At 44.7% G+C, this 7,415-nt stretch overlaps 1 pseudogene; it reads left to right on the top strand.

Moving 5' to 3' along the window:
• Positions 1-4,188: 4,188 nt before the first annotated feature.
• On the top strand, positions 4,189-4,902 carry LOC111548514 (annotated as a pseudogene).
• The last annotated feature ends 2,513 nt before the right edge of the window (positions 4,903-7,415 follow it).

Raw genomic sequence — 7,415 nt, 5'->3', positions numbered from 1 at the left:
CTTCCTTCCTTCCCTCCTTCCCTCCCTCCCTCCTTCCTTCCTTTCTTCCCTCCCTCCTTTCTTTTCCCCCTCCCCTCTCTCCTCTCCTCTTCTCTTTTCTTTTTTCTTTTCTTACCCAAGATCTTGTTGTGTCACCGAAACTGCACTGCAGTGCAATCATAGCTCACTGCAGCCTCAATCTCCCTGGCTTCAACAATCCTTCTGCCTCAGCCTCCCAAGTAGCTGGGACTACACGTACGTGTCTCCATGCCCGGCTAATTTTTTTTTTATTTAATTTTTTGTAGAGATGAGGTCTCACTATGTTGCTCAGGCTGGTCTCAAACTCCTGAGCTCAAACAATCCTCCTGCCTCCGCCTCCCAAAGTGCTGGGATTACAGGTGAGAGCTATTGTTCCTGACCACAGTTTTCTTTTAACTATGAAGGGATACTGGTGTAGGAGATAGAACTTTGAAGTTAGACAAACCTGGATTGAAATCTTGAACCTATTAGTTAATGCAAGTTATTTAAATCTGTGCCTCAATTGCTGCATCTGTAAAACAAAGATGAGACCTATTTAATCTAACAGCTATTGAAGGTTCAATAAAATGAAACATGTAAAATACTTAGCACAAAGTAGAAGACTGGTAACATTTAGTTCCTGAATTCTGATGTGTATCTCTGTGGCTAAGATTGCTAGAAAGAGATGCATTTAGAAAGCTGGATGGATAAAATGTAAGTCTTGCGTTTTTCTCTTTTCCTTTAGGTGGGGCTGCCATAGCTATATCCAGGGGTCCCATCATGCTAGCTGGCAGGCTTTGCACAAGATTTTGCAGCTGAAAGAGGAATTTGAGAAAAATATAAGATCCCAATAAGCATAAAATAAAAGCACAGAAGGAGTCAATTACCATTGTGGATGCTGCCAAATGATTCACAGGGCAGAAAGCGGGAAGGGAAGGAGCAGAATCAGACCGAGTCTTAATATGTAGCAAGAGCTTCTATCCAATAATTCTGCTTTATGGGGCCTCTGTTAAGGAAATAGCAGCAGGCACATAGGTGGTCATGGGATATTATTTAGCCATTATAAATAATACAACTTAGTATATACATTACCAACTCAATTATGTTTTCTGAAAAGGATACAGATTAACAAAGACTAGAAAGAAATACAAAACAGTACTATAGGTACTTAATTTTTGTGTGGTGAATTATGACTGTGGAATTTCAATATTCACTTTAGTTCCTATTTTGAAAATTTCTACTCTTAACTAATGTCATTTTTATAATCTCTCTACTCCAAAAAAAAACCACAACAACAGAAAAAGTGATCACCATAATGAAAAAGTTATTCAAAAAATAAATACATGGAAATTCTCTCTATTGATTAAAAAGAGATCCAATCACTTCAGGTTTCAGATTTGTAGGTGGCAAGATAGAAATTTCTTTCTTTCTTTTTTTTGAGACGGAGTTTCGCTCTTGTCTCCCAGACTGGAGAGCAATAGCATGATCTTGGCTCACTGCAACCTCCACCTCCTGGGTTCAAGCTATTCTCCTGCCTCAGCCTCCCCGGTAACTAGGATTACAGGCACACATCACCATGTCCCACTAATTTTTGTATTTTTAGTAGAGACAGGGTCTCACCATGTTGGCCAGGATGGTCTTGAACTCCTGACCTCAGGTCATCCACTCACTTCAGCCTTCCAAAGTCCTAGGATTACAGGTGTGAGCTACCACGGCTGGCCGGAAATTTCTTTATGCAAATTAAAGGGCCTGAAATGTGTGTTTCCTACAGGGTGGAAGGGCTTCCATGGCTCCACAGGGATTGCAAAAGAGAGTCAACATCTTTTTTTTTTTTTTTTTTTTTTGAGACAGTCACTCTGTTGCTCAAGCTGTATTGCAGTGGCATGATCTTGTCTCACTGCAACCTCCACCTCCTGGGTTCAAGTGATTCTCATACCTCAGCCTCCGACAGCTGGGAACACAGGCATGTGCCACCATGCCTGGCTCATTCTTGTATTTTTAGTAGAGATGGAGTTTCGCCATGTTGGCCAGGCTGGTCCTGAAATCCTAGGTTCAAGGGATCCACCTTCCTTGGCTTCTCAAAGTACCAGGATTACAGGCGTGAGCCACCGCACCCAGCTATACTTTCAATAGTACGTTTAGATCTACTGTATTGAGCGAAAAAAGTTCTCAACTACAGCCTCAACATTTTGTACCTGACAGGTGTGGTGGCTCACACCTGTAATCCCAGCACTTTGGGAAGCTGGAGACGGAGGATGGATTGAGGCCAGGAGTTTGAAACCCACCTGGGCAACACAGTGAAGACCCGATTTCGACATAAAATTTAAAAATCATCCAGGTGTGGTGGCCTGTGCCTGTAGTCCTAGCTACTTGGAAGGCTAGGGCAAACGATTGCTTGAGCCCAGGAGTTGGGGGCTGCAGTGAGCTATGATTGCACCACTGCACTCCAGCCTGGGCATCAGAGATAGACCCTGTCTGTAACAAATAAAAATATAAAAATTCTCTACCTTACAGCATGCTAGAGAAAACCATGGCTTGGACTTTGAGGACTACTGTTTGTTTTTTGAGACAGAGTCACCCAGACTAGAGTGCAGTGGCACGCTAATGGCTCACGTAGCCTCGACCTCCTGGGCTCAAGTGATCTTCCCACCTCAACCTCCTGAGTAGGTGGGACTACAGGTGCGAGCTACCATACCTGGCTAATTTTATTGTGTCTTTTGTGGAAACAGAGTTTCGCCATGTTGCCCAGGCTGGTCTTGAACTCCTGGGCTCAAGCAGTCTGCCTGAGTCCGCCTCCTAAAGTGGTAGATGACAGGCATGAGCCACTGCGTCTGGCCTTATTGTTACTGATACTCCGCATTACCATAAAAAGACTTTGATATGACCGGGCACTGTGGCTCACGCCTGTAATCCCAGCACTTTGGGAGGCTGAGGCGGGCAGATCACGAGGTCAGAAGATCGAGACCATCCTGACTAACACGGTGAAACCCCATCTCTACTAAAAATACAAAAATTAGCCGGGAGTGGTGGCGGGCGCCTGTGGTCTCAGCTACTCCGGAGGCTGAGGCAGGAGAATGGCACGAACCCGGGAGGCGGAGGTTGCAGTGAGCCGAGATCGCGCCAGTGCACTTCAGCCTGGGCGACAGAACGAGACTCCGTCTCATAAATAAATAAATAAATAAATAAATAAATAAATAAATAAATAGACTGTGATATGACTATTAGAGAATGTTTGATTTTTAAACAGGACTATGTTCATATGATCGATCATTAGGGACTTAAATCTGAAAAGTAAATAAAATGACTTCTCATTCCTTGGTCCTGACAGGAGTTTAAAAGTGTTTCTTTCTATAGTAAATGCTTTTGTCCTTCAAAGGCCTCTACCAGGAATCTATGAGTATATTTCCCATGACTGAGACAATGTATTTTCCTCTTGGTGACATTTCCACCACTCACAGGATTTTCCATGGCCCACTCCACAGGGACATTTTTCTCGTGGAGTCCGGTTGTTCCTCTTGGTCGGGATTTTAAAAGACTCCAGACTCTGGGACCTTCAAGTGATCTGCAGGAAATACTCAAGCAACATTGGGCCTGACAAACTCAGGAATGTAGGCTGATCCCAAAGTATCGATGACCCCTTCCTCATTCCTGCCTTTTCGGGAGCTAGTCATCTCTTCCTTGTCTTTTTTGATTTCTAGGTGAGATTCGGTTAATGCACTGTGTCTCTTTAATTGCTGGTGAACATATTAGACTTTCTGAGAGTTCCCACTAAGTCCTCCCTCCCAAACAGAGGTTTCGCCGCCCTCTTTCTCTGGAGGACCCCAAGGCACAGCCATCTCTACATTCATCTTCACATACCTCTTTACCTTTTAAAATACGTAATGTAGACTAGGGGCTCAGGACGCACGTATTGGCCGGGCGCGGGGGCCCATGCCTGTAATCCCAGCACTTTAGGAGGCAGAAGTAGGCGGATAACGTGAGGTCAGGAGGTCAAGACCAGCCTGGCCAACATGGCGAAACCCCGTTTCTACTAAAAATACAAAAATTAGCGACCCCGGAAGAGCCTCGTCCTGGGCGGCGGTGGCGCCGCGGTCGTCTTGATGGCCACGGGGCTGGGCAGCTGACCGCTGGGCTAGGAGAGGGCCCAGCACCCCGAATCTCGGTGGCCACTGCTGGAGCTGGGCCTGCGCCATGGCCACCTCCGCCGCCTCCTCGGAGCATCTGGAGAAGCTGCACGACATCTTCCGCGGCCCCCATGAACACCTACAAGAGCTGCTCGAGCGGCTGCTGGGGATGGCGGGTACTGAAGAGAAGTTGATCAGGGATTTTGATGAAAAGCAACAGGAAGCAAACGAAATGCTGGCAGGGATGGAGGAGGAGCTACGTTATGCCCCTGTCTTTCCGTAACCCCATGATGTCGAAGTTTCGAAACTAGCGGAAGGCCCTTGCCAAACTCCATGGGGAGGTGAGAAGCACAGCTTTGACAGCCACACCAGGAAGGCGCGGAGACATGAAATACGGCAAATATGCTGCAGAGAATGAGCATGTGAATCGGCTACGGTCTCAAAGGGCAATGCTTCTGCAAGGCCCTGAAAGCCTGAACCAGGCCACAGAGACCGACCAGCTTGGCTCAGAAGCCACAGAAGAGCTGGGGGAACAAGACCATTTAAACGCGCCAGGAGTAGACTGGTAAACACAACCGAAAACTTGAGCAAAAGTCGAAAGATTCTCCGTTCAATGTCCAGAAAAGTGACAACCACCAAGCGGCTGCTTTCCATTATCACCTTACTGGAGCTCGCCATCCCGGGAGGCCTGGTTTACTACTAATTCTTTCGCAACCGTGGAGCTTCCTGGAGGGCAGGGTTTGTGGACCAGGACTTTCACCTTGTGAATGCACGATGTTAGGGATGTGGATGGAATGAACATATTGCCGCTGTGGGCCAAGAGTTCAGGCAGGCACTGTGTAGCCAGGCTGTGGGAGGAGGGAGGAAAGATGGAAAGCCACTTAAATGTGAAGGAACAGCAACAAGACCAGTATGATATACCAAGGTAATAAATGCTGTTTATGACTTCTTTTTTAAAAAATACAAAAACTAGCTGGGCAAGGTGGCACAGGCCTGTAAGCCCAACTACTTGGGAGACTGAGGCAGGAGAATCACTTGAACCCAGGAGGTGGAGGGTGCAGTGAGCCAAGATCGCGCCACTGCACTCCAGCCTGGGTGACAGAGTGAGACTCTGTCAAAAAAAAAAAAAAAAAAAAAAAAAAGACGCATGTATCTTTGCTAAAGTTTTTGCATGATGGTTACTTTGGAATATAACATATGCAGACTCATTGCCTCTACTGAAATTCTGACAGGAAGGGTCCCAATTAACATCCTATAACATCCATATATGCCTGTATAGGCGTAGCAAATCTCTGGCTTCTTTTGGGAAGAAACTGGCTTCCTCTGGGGAGAGAAGCTGCGGGGGCCGAGGTGAGGGGCAGACCTATACTTATTTTATTGATATCCCTTTTTACTGTTTGCATGTACTACTTTAAAAAACTTCAAATACATTAAAGAGAAAAATATAGAAATAAGGAGAAGATAACTTCTGCATAAATGGATGTTAATATCATGCTATTCGTTGGGACAATTTGTCATTGTAGAATTGTTTAGTCCTCCAAAGTTAATCTGTAAATGTGGTGCAATACTAATACAAATCCTATCAAGATTTTTTGCAAGAATTTGACAAATGCTAAAATATTGGCGAATAAATAAACCTCCACACACTAGCTAATATAATTGAAAAATAATTATATATATATTATTAAATATATAAGAATTATATAAAGGATTGAAAAAGAAACGAGGAAAGAATTACCTATCAATATAAAGACACAGTATCCAGCCAACAAAATTTTAAAATTCTGTATTTTGGGTAGTGGGCATAGAGAAAGATCAAGGGAATGGAAGAGGGTCAAGGCACAGAGCCAGGAATGGTACAGAATGGAGTGTGGGCTGGGAGCAGTGGCTCACGCCTGTAATCCCAGCACTTTGGGAGGCCAAGATAGGAGGATCACTTCAGGTCAGGAGTTCGAGACCAGCCTTGCCAACATGGTGAAACCCCATCTCTACTGAAAATACAAAACTTAGCCGGGCATGGTGGCAAGCGCCTATAGTCCCAGCTGCTTGGGAAGCTGAGGCATGAAAATTGCTTAAACCTGGGAGAAGGAGATTGCAGTGAGCCGAGATTATGTCACTGCACTCCAGCCTAGGTGACAGAGCAAGACTCTGTTTCAACAACAACAGCAGCAAAAAGAACGGAGTGTGCGCAATAGCTGAATCACCTGGGGATGGTATGACAAATCCTAGGGGAAATGGTCATTTAGTGAAAATAGAAAAATGGTTTACTTCATGGAAGAGAAAATAAATTATGACTCTACTACATATGACTTATAAAAAATAAACCCTAATTAGGTTAAAAGTATGAAAGATGAAAACAATATATTTATTTATTATTGTTATTATTATTTTTTTTGAGAGGGAGTCTTGCTCTGTCACGCAGGCTGGAGTGTGATGGTGTGATCTTGACTCACTACAACCTCTGCCTCCCAGGCTCAAGCATTCTCATGAATCAGCCTCCTGAGTAACTAGGATTACAGACACCCACCATCCTGCCCCCACAATGTTTGTATTTTTAAGCAGAGACAGGGTTTCACCATGTTGGCCAGGCTGGTCTCAAACTCCTGACCTCAGGTGATCCGCTGGTGAGACCCAGAATCTACGAAAATTCTTACTTACAGCCTTTGACTATTTTCCTTTAGGGTTTCCTGTTTTATCTTGCTGATTTTCAGAAGTTCTTTTTTTTGAGACAAACTCTCACTCTGTTGCCCAGGCTGGAGTGCAGCAGCAAGATCTCCGTTCACCGCACCCTCCGCCTCCCCCGTTCAAGCGATTCTCGTGCATCAGCCTCCTGAGTAGCCGGGATTACAGGCGCCCATCACCACACAGGGCTAATTTTTGTGTTTTTAGTAGAGACAGGGTTTCACCATGTTAGCCAGGCTGCTCTCAAACTCCTGACCTCAGGTGATCCACCTGCCTCAGCCTCCCAAAGTGTTGAGATTATAGGCGTAAGTCACCGTGCCCGGCCCGCAGAAGTTCTTTGCAGCTATTTATCCCTTTATTGCTTTTATATATTGTATTTCTTTCTAGTCTGTTACCTATGTATTAACATTGTCTATTATATCTTTCTTTGAACAAAACTATTTAATTTTGGTGTACTCATATTCATTTGTGAATTGAGCATCTTGTTTAAGAATCTTTTCCACTTTGATGTTTTAAAAATATTTTTCATGTTTAAAAATTGGTTTTGACTGGGCATGGTGGCTCACACCTGTAATCCCAGCACTGTGGCAGGCCAGAGCAGAAGGATCGCAT

The sequence above is a fragment of the Piliocolobus tephrosceles genome, chromosome 3, assembly GCF_002776525.5.
Source record: "Piliocolobus tephrosceles isolate RC106 chromosome 3, ASM277652v3, whole genome shotgun sequence".
In the NCBI taxonomy this organism is placed as follows: domain Eukaryota; kingdom Metazoa; phylum Chordata; class Mammalia; order Primates; family Cercopithecidae; genus Piliocolobus; species Piliocolobus tephrosceles.
This window is presented reverse-complemented; position numbering and strand designations above follow the sequence as displayed.